Consider the following 9,353-nt stretch of genomic DNA (forward strand, 5'->3'; position numbering starts at 1 on the left):
AGCATGATGCTGCCACCACCATGCTTCACTGTAGGGATGGTATTGGCCTGGTGATGAGCGGTGCCTGGTTTCCTCCAAACGTGACGCCTGGCATTCACACCAAAGAGTTCGATCTTTTCTTTCTCATGGTCTGAGAATCCTTCAGGTGCCTTTTGGCAAACTCCAGGCGGGCTGCCATGTGCCTTTTACTGAGGAGTGGCTTCCGTCTGGCCACTCTACCATACAGGCCTAATTGGTGGATTACTGCAGAGATGGTTGTCCTTCTGGAAGGTTCTCCTCTGTCCACAGAGGACCTCTGGAGCTCTGACAGAGTGACCATCGGGTTCTTAGTCACCTCCCTGACTAAGGCCCTTCTCCCCCGATGGCTCAGTTTAGATGGCTGGCCAGCTCTAGGAAGAGTCCTGGTGGTTTTGAGCTTCTTCCACTTACGGATGATGGAGGCCACTGTGCTCATTGGGACCTTCAAAGCAGCAGAAATTTTTCTGTAACCTTCCCCAGATTTGTGCCTCGAGACAATCCTGTCTCGGAGGTCTACAGACAATTCCTTTGACTTCATGCTTGGTTTGTGCTCTGACATGAACTGTCAACTGTGGGACCTTATATAGACAGGTGTGTGCCTTTCCAAATCATGTCCAATCAACTGAATTTACCACAGGTGGACTCCAATGAAGCTGCAGAAACATCTCAAGGATGATCAGGGGAAACAGGATGTACCTGAGCTCAATTTTGAGCTTCATGGCAAAGGCTGTGAATACTTATGTACATGTGCTTTCTCAATTTTTTTATTTTTAATAAATTTGCAAAAATCTCAAGTAAACTTTTTTCACGTTGTCATTATGGGGTGTTGTGTGTAGAATTCTGTGGAAAAAAATGAATTTAATCCATTTTGGAATAAGGCTGTAACATAACAATGTGGAAAAAGTGATGCGCTGTGAATACTTTCTGGATGCACTGTATATATAAATAACAGACACGTAATTTCCCCTTGGGGGGGTTGATAAAGTTTATCTAATTTAATCTAACTTTCTAGTCACAGTTCATTAGATGGTAAAAAACAAAGGTGATTTGCAACTTAGAAAAGAAAGAGCTTAATGACGCCCGAATAGCTTTCATCCGTCATGCTAGATGTGCTACACAGCTAAAGTGTTGTTACATTACAGTTTCCTCCTTGGCTCAAGTGTTTCGTTGTTACGTTTTGAATATTATCACCCATTTTTTATTAAATGTTTTGTCTGTTTGATGCGTTATTGAATATTATTTTGCATTTCTAATAATTTATCCATTGGTTCTTGAGAATATGTGCCTTGTTTTATTTATGCTAAGCCTGAGGAGGGCAGAGCAGAGCCACAGTATCAACATCAATGGTTTTTATAAGTGTGTGGTGCTTCAGTTTGCAGGAGACATGGGATGAAGGTATGAGGGATGGGTGATATCATGGATAATATGCATCGGTGCAAGAAAAAACTTACAATTTGTAGAAACATAACAGGGAGATGTGTGGCTGTTAAGGATGAGACTTGGACATACTGGATTGAATTCAACATTTGTAGTCATGGCAAAACATGATAATGGCACGTGTGAAGTATGTATGTGATCAGAAATGGTAATGCATAACGCATAAAACATGCGATAATTGTTTTCCCAAGTGCAGTATCGAACAAGTAAGAATATTTAAGAAAATGATGTGGCATACAAGAAGATTTGGAGTGAGAGAAATTTTAGGAGTTAAAATTTGGTCAAGTAAGAAATGTGGTGCGATACGTGAATTTTTAGTTAAAACAGGCCTGGGTGGGAGAATCTGACTTTGCCATACTCACCCCACAGTCCAGTAAAGAAGATACAGTAGCAGTAATGCACTGTCAAATGGGATGCGGAACTCCATAAATAACAAGACGTGCTTCAGTTCAGCATTCTGTTTTGGTGTAATTCTCTATATAAGTACTTGTTAGATTTTTTTCAGTAGCAGCTTGTTTTTGATTCTGCCTTAATCTTCTTTTTTTTTTTTTTTTTTTTTTTTTTTTTTTTGAGAGAGAGAAATTATTTTTAGGCATTCCTGCTTTCCTCCTTTTCTGTTTTTTTCTAAATTTATTCTTTTTGACAGTCTTTAACTTTTAAGGAATATTAAAATTTGTGATTGTGAGCCAGAGGATTTTATTATATGGTTTTCTCTCCTGCTTTTGGTGCTTTTGTGACTTCTAAAGTTTTAAGAAAGCTACTCCTAGTTAGGCTTGTGCAGATGGAGACCTGCTTTTAGAGTTTGGAGGTGAGGTTCATTTGGATTTCTAAGTTTCATGTTAAATTTTGAAGGTCAGTCAAGTCCTGTCCTGGTGTTTGTAACGAGTCAGAATCACAACAACATACCAAACTGAAGCACTGCAGTGTCTTCTGGCTGTTAAAAGACAAGGGGAGGGGCTACAGCTGCAACATCAGCAGGCACCGCCCCCTAAGGCTCTGCATAAAGAAAACAAAGCACATTTTCTAAAGAACCAATAAATATATTATTAAGAAATACAATAATTAACTAACAAAATAATATTTACTAATTCATCAAACATATTCAAGAGCACATTTAAAAAATATTTAAGGACAACAAAAAGAATTAAAAGAAAAGACACTTGAGCCAGAAAAAGACAAACACTGATGCAACCCTTCATTAACTGTCCTGCATTATTTGTTCAAAATTGTATGTGTGTTACTTTATAAAACAATTATAGAATTGTACAAACTGTGCATTTTAAAAATGTATATTACTGTATTATATTAGAAAATTATATAAACATACTTACCAAGTTATATTTATTATCCTAATAAAAAGAACTGATAGAGTGAACTAATTTGGGGTTGTCATTGAAGTTTTTTGTTGAATGCATGGATCACAATGCAGGCAAAGAGAACATCAAGCCACAGACTCTACAGTCTGTACTTTTATACTACAGTAAACCAACTTCAAATTGTTGTGGTTTTCTACAGCACACAAAATAGATTTCAATTGGTATTTGAAACACCAAGCAACATTTACTTAACATATAAGCATGTCTTCACATGCATGTGTCTTCTGGGGTCTGACCAAACTGGTATAGCAGGGTAACAGATTGAGGGTTAAACAGTAACCCAACATTTCTTCACTTCCACCACCAGCCATTTGAGATCTCGAGTCAACCAGAGGAGCCATGATGTCACCAAGCCCCACCACCATGCCCACTGCTTCTTAAAAATGCACTCAAACATCACAGTCCTCCACTTGACCAGTGATAGAGCAAGACACACTCACTTCTTTCAAAATATGTTCAATCTGTTCTTTACTTTAATGAAAAATTTACTATTCATCTTTAGCTACCTCGCATTTCCCTCAATAACCTAACCAAAAAAAAAATCACTAAATGCACTGAATTAGGAAGGTGAAACATCACAACCTGGAGCTCCAGATACACTGATAGCATGGAAACGCAGAATGATTTCAGAAATCACCATAGACGCTGAGCAGGACATGCCAATGGGAAGACTAAGAGTTTGGTTGGAGTTTGGGAGTGTCTTGAGCCACACTGTAGTTCTGTCTCTTTTCCTCACTCATACAGATACACAAACATATTGTTTTTTATGATGCTTTGCTTGTTTGTTATGTGCTAGGCTGAAAATTTTGTGTGCAAAACACTTTCTAAATCACTAATAAGTTTTGAAGGAGACGAGTGACCGATAACTGTAACAAACCAGCTGGATAAGCTGCAGTATAAGCAAAGTGAATCTGTGCAGCTTGTGCAAAGACATTACAGCTGCCTTCCATGTCATAAAGTCATACAAATCAACAAGACCTGCACACAAATATTTAATTTACATTCTGTGTGTAATTACCATCAATAGTTATCACTGACCATACTTTATGTGCATATGGGATAGTAAACAGTAGCCTACATTGTTTCTCACTGCTTTTTCTCTACTGGGTGTATTTCCCAAAACTGATGACTGAGATTAATGAGCAATTATAGAATGCAGGTTTGCAACATATGAGATACTTTTGTGTGCGTATTTTCCCAAAACCCATTTTAATCCTGTCACTTTACAAATAAGGACAAAATACTACTTTGTTAACCCTGTCTGTGAAGTCAAAGACAAAAATTGCATCATAAATCAATTGAAAAACAATCAATTCCAAACATTTGAATGAATGCTGATTTTTTTTTTTTATGTTTTAGTCATTCACTGGAATGAATTTAAATTGTGAACGAAATATAAGGTAAACATTATATCATAATTTAAGAACCAAACATAGCAAAGCATTTAAATAAGCACAAAATAAAAAAATACACTGTTTTTACAAAGAATGCAAGGGACATCATGGACACTAACAATGAAGTTGACCTTCTTCTAGATCGGTGTCTCTCAACCACTGGGTCACCTGTGGGTTGCAAGTTGCTGGTGTTTATGTTGGTAGAGGGTTGTGAAGTGGGACAATCCCCCTTCTGCTCTGATTTTCCAGGGGGACACCACCACCTTAATGGTGAACACTAATATGGGAAAAAAGTGGTTCACAACACCAAAAACGTTGAGAAACTTTGGTTTAGACCAGGGGTGTCGAACTCCGAACGCCGCAGTGGCTGCAGGTTTTCATTCTAACCCTTTTCCTAATCAGTGAGCAGTTTTCACTGCTAATTAACTTGTTTTCCCTTCATTTTAATAGCCCTGTTTTTAAGGATTCAGTCCTCTGAATTGATTTGTTTCTTCATTAAATGATAGCCAAACAGAAATGAGACGTGAAACAAGCCAACAGATGACCAGCTAAACTGGGATTTCAAACTCCAACCAATTTCACTCCAAACAGTCTCTTAATGAGAAGCTGATTCTTGCTGTTAATTAAGCCCGTTATTTAATTCAATGGCTTGTTGCTGCCCTCATTTCCAAATTTGTTGATTTTTCTGTCTTTTCTAAGAATACCGTCAAAATGTTTTGGTGACCTGAGAGATCAACCTTACTGAGACCTTCACCTTTCTTTATTTCAGATATTGTGTGATGGGCACAGGGGAGCTGGTCATATGGTGGCTTGTTTGATGTCTCATTATTGTTTGGCTACTAAGTAAGGAAAAAGAGACAATTAAGGGGCCTGAGTCAAGTTAACTAAAACTAAAGCAAAAGAAGTTAATTAGCAGTAAAAATGGCTCACTAATGAAGAAGATGGTTAGAATGAAAACATGCAGCCACTGCGGCCCCCCCAGGACCGGAGTTTGACACCTGTGTTCTAGATAGATAGATAGATAGATACTTTATTAATCCCAAGGGGAAATTCACAAACTCCAGCAGCAGCATACTGATACAAAAAACAATATTAAAGAGTAATAAAAATGCAGGTAAAAACACACAATAACTTTGAAAAATTTCTATACAATTTTTGTGGACAATTTACAGTTAAGTCCATAAATATTTGGACAGAGACAACTTTTTTCTAATTTTTGTTCTGTACATTACCACAATGCATTTTAAATGAAACAACTCAGATGCAGTTGAAGTGCAGACTTTCAGCTTTAAGTCAGTGGGGTGAACAAAACGACTGCATAAAAATGTGAGGCAACTAAAGCATTTTTTGAACACAATACCTTCATTTCAGGGGCTCAAAAGTAATTGGACAATTGACTCAAAGGCTATTTCATGGGCAGGTGTGGGCAAGTCCGTCGTTATGTCATTATCAATTAAACAGATAGAAGGCCTGGAGTTGATTTGAGGTGTAGTGCTTGCATGTGGAAGATTTTGCTGTGAACAGACAACATGCGGTCAAAGGAGCTCTCCATGCAGGTGAAAGAAGCCATCCTTAATATGCGAAAACAGAAAAAACCCATCCGAGAAATTGCTACAATATTACGAGTGGCAAAATCTACAGTTTGGTACATCCTGAGAAAGAAAGCAAGCACTGGCAACGCAAAAAGACCTGGATGTCCACAGAAGACAACAGTGGTGGATGATCGCAGAATCATTTCCATGGTGAAGAGAAACCCCTTCACAACAGCCAACCAAGTGAACAACACTCCAGGGGGTAGGCGTATCGATATCCAAGTCTACCATAAAGAGCAGACTGCATGAAAGTAAATACAGAGGGTGCACTGCAAGGTGCAAGCCACTCATAAGCCTCAAGAATAGAACGGCTAGATTGGACTTTGCTAAAGAACATCTAAAAAAGCCAGCACAGTTCTGGAAAAACATTCTTTGGACAGATGAAACCAAGATCAACCTCTACCAGAATGATGGCAAGAAAAAAGTATGGAGAAGCCGTGGAACAGCTCATTATCCAAAGCATACCACATCATCTGTAAAACACGGTGGAGGCAGTGTGATGGCTTGGGCGTGCATGGCTGCCAGTGGCACTGGGACACTAGTGTTTATTGATGATGTGACACAGGACAGAAGCAGCCAAATGAATTCTGAGGTGTTCAGAGACATACCGTCTGCTCAAATCCAGCTAAATGCAGTCAAATTGATTGGGCGGTGTTTCATGATATAGATGGACAATGACCCAAAACATACAGCCAAAGCAACGCAGGAGTTTATTAAAGCAAAAAAGTGGAAAATTCTTGAATGGCCAAGTCAGTCACCTGATCTTAACCCAATTGAGCATGAATTTCACTTGTTGAAGACTAAACTTCAGACAGAAAGGCCCACAAACAAACAGCAACTGAAAGCCGCTGCAGTAAAGGCCTGGCAGAGCATTAAAAAGGAGGAAACCCAGCATCTGGTGATGTCCGTGAGTTCAAGACTTCAGGCTGTTATTGCCAGCAAAGGGTTTTCAACCAAGTATTAGAAATGAACATTTTATTTCTAGTTAATTTGTCCAATTACTTTTGAGCCCCTGAAATGAAGGGATTGTGTTAAAAAATGCTTTAGTTGCCTCACATTTTTATGTAATCGTTTTGTTCACCCCACTGAATTAAAGCTGAAAGTCTGCACTTCAACTGCATCGAAGTTGTTTCATTTAAAATTCATTGTGGTAATGTACAGAACCAAAATTAGAAAAACGTTGTCTCTGTCCAAATATTTATGGACCTAACTGTATTAGCTCTTAGGTGGTGAAAGGGGAATAGAGATAGTTAGCCAGTATGGATAGGGGACCAGAATACACAAGGTCTTGGTGAGCAATTTAGATGGGATATCGGGGCACCTTACTCTTTTTGAAAGATGTCCAGGGATTATTTATGACCACAGAGTCAGCTCCTCACATTTACATCTCTTTTCCAGCACTGAGGTTGTTGAGATCCACACAAAGGCAACAGATTGTAGCCTCACCCACACCTCTTCCAGCAACCTAGATGGTCTCCTGGACCTTAACATGCTTAGCTTCAGCTGGATTGGCTGGTCTGAAATACAGGTGGTATTGTTTGAACCCGTTGCCTTGTGCTTTGAAGTCCAATGCCTTTGCCCATTAGGGCAAACTGTCTGCAATCATGTTATTGTATTGATACTCCAAGAATAATTAAAAAAATGATTTGTAATGCCATTCACTCCAATAATTTGGTACAAAGAAAAATTCTTCCTTTGCACCAAAGGGAAGTTCTCAGCATGCAAACCAAAATCTGCCTCAGAATATGCAGGGGAGGTCATGAAGATGACGTTACAGCACAGATTGATAGCATAACATGAATAACAAGAAAACAAAGAAAGAATAGGATTTGTAGTAGCATTAATAGTGTCAATTTTACAGTGTAAGTGCCTTGAGCATGGAAAAGGTGCTATATATTTACCTTCAGGAAGATTTAGCAGACTCTAGAGTGGTGGTCCACTGTTCTACAGTGCATTGACACCTCTACAAATAGGACCTTCATGGCAGAGTCAGCAGAAGAAAACCTTTCCTGTGTCCTTGCCACAAAACCCAGTGCCTGAAGTTTGCAAATGAACATCTAAACAAGCCTGGTGTATTCTGGAAACAAGTCCTGTGGGCTGATGAAGTCAAAATAGAACTTTTTGGAAACAATGTGGCATGGTATGTTTGGAGAAGAACAGTATCTAAATTCAAGAGAAGAGCATGTCTCCGACTATTAAGCATGGTGGTGGATCGATCAGGCTTTGGGCTTGTGTTACAGCCAGTGGCACAGGGAACATGTCATTAGTATAGGGGAAAAATGGATTCAAATAAATACCAGCAAATTCTGGAAGCCAACATCACAACATCTGTAAAAAAGATGAAGTTAAAAAGAGGATGGGTCCTACAACAAGATAGTGATCTGAAACACACCTCAAAATCTACAATAGCAAGAGGCGCAAGCTGATGGGTTTGACATGGCCCTTATAGTGCCCAGACCTAAACATCATTGAAAATCTATGGATAGATCACAAAATAGAGAGCTTTAGATGCCTTTTGCAAGGAGGAATAGGTGAAACTAACCCAAGTAAGAACTGAAAAACACTTAGCTGGTCAAAAAAATCATTTGCAGCTGTGATACTAGACAAAGGGGGTCTTACTAAGTAATGACCAGGTCGGGTGCCCAAACTTTTGCTTCAGACCCTTTTCATATTTTTGGTATTCTATACCTGTGAATGATGGAAATAAAAATGTAATCTAGCTTAAAATATTAAAGAAATGTGTCATCTTTAACTTGATGCCTTTTGGTGATCAGTTTATCTTCTGCTCACTAAACAATTCATAGGAACAAACATTTCAAGCACGGGGGCCTAAACTTTTGCATGCCACTGTGTAAGAAACCACAATAAGAAGGCGCATAGTTCAAATGTGTTGGTTGTTTTCTAGGTGTGACTAATGTTTTGTAATTTACTCATAACATTTAAAAAATGTATTTCTTATATATAAATGTCTGTACGTACAAGTGTGTGTGTGTATGTCTGCCCAGCCCAAAAGTGAGAGGTGGATTCGGGGTAAAGGCTCCATCAGCAAAATGGTATCCCTTTTACTTTTCCTCCCGCTGCTAATACACAAGCGATGTGAGCACGTCAGCAGAACGAAACCTCCTAGGATAGAGGTGCCCAGAGGAGTTCCTTTCAATTACCTGACATCTCTACATTTCATTGTTTTTTTCTAACAATTTCAATAGTTTCTAGGACGCCGGGCTTTTTACAGCACAGGCTTACACAGCTAGACTTTAATAATACTCCACTTTTTTGTGATTGACTGTAAGTCCCCCAGAGTGAATCTGACAACTATTAGTTTAGGGCAGGGGTCTCAAACACAGACCGTGAAGGGTTGCAGCTGCTGCAGGCTTCTATTTCAGCCATTTTATTAATAAGCTGCTAAATTATTGGTACTCTAAAGAAGCAAAATGTGCATTGCCAAGCTGTATATAATTGCACCATCATGTATAAGTATCAGAAAGAATTGGCTACTACTTATGAAACTGTTTGCAGTGAAAACCTGAAACCGTTGC

General features: G+C 38.8%; 1 long non-coding RNA gene across 1 annotated transcript in view; it reads left to right on the forward strand.

Annotated features, from left to right (window-relative positions):
* The window catches only part of LOC127527783 (uncharacterized), a 497,464-nt gene extending 494,617 nt beyond the window's left edge, over positions 1–2,847 (forward strand). The window contains exons 2-3 of the long non-coding RNA XR_007934903.1: positions 897–1,920; positions 2,308–2,847. This is a non-coding gene — a long non-coding RNA (uncharacterized LOC127527783). The remainder of the gene's footprint in view (positions 1–896; positions 1,921–2,307) is intronic.
* Positions 2,848–9,353: the final 6,506 nt, after the last annotated feature.

The sequence above is a fragment of the Erpetoichthys calabaricus genome, chromosome 5, assembly GCF_900747795.2.
Source record: "Erpetoichthys calabaricus chromosome 5, fErpCal1.3, whole genome shotgun sequence".
Lineage (NCBI taxonomy): Eukaryota > Metazoa > Chordata > Cladistia > Polypteriformes > Polypteridae > Erpetoichthys > Erpetoichthys calabaricus.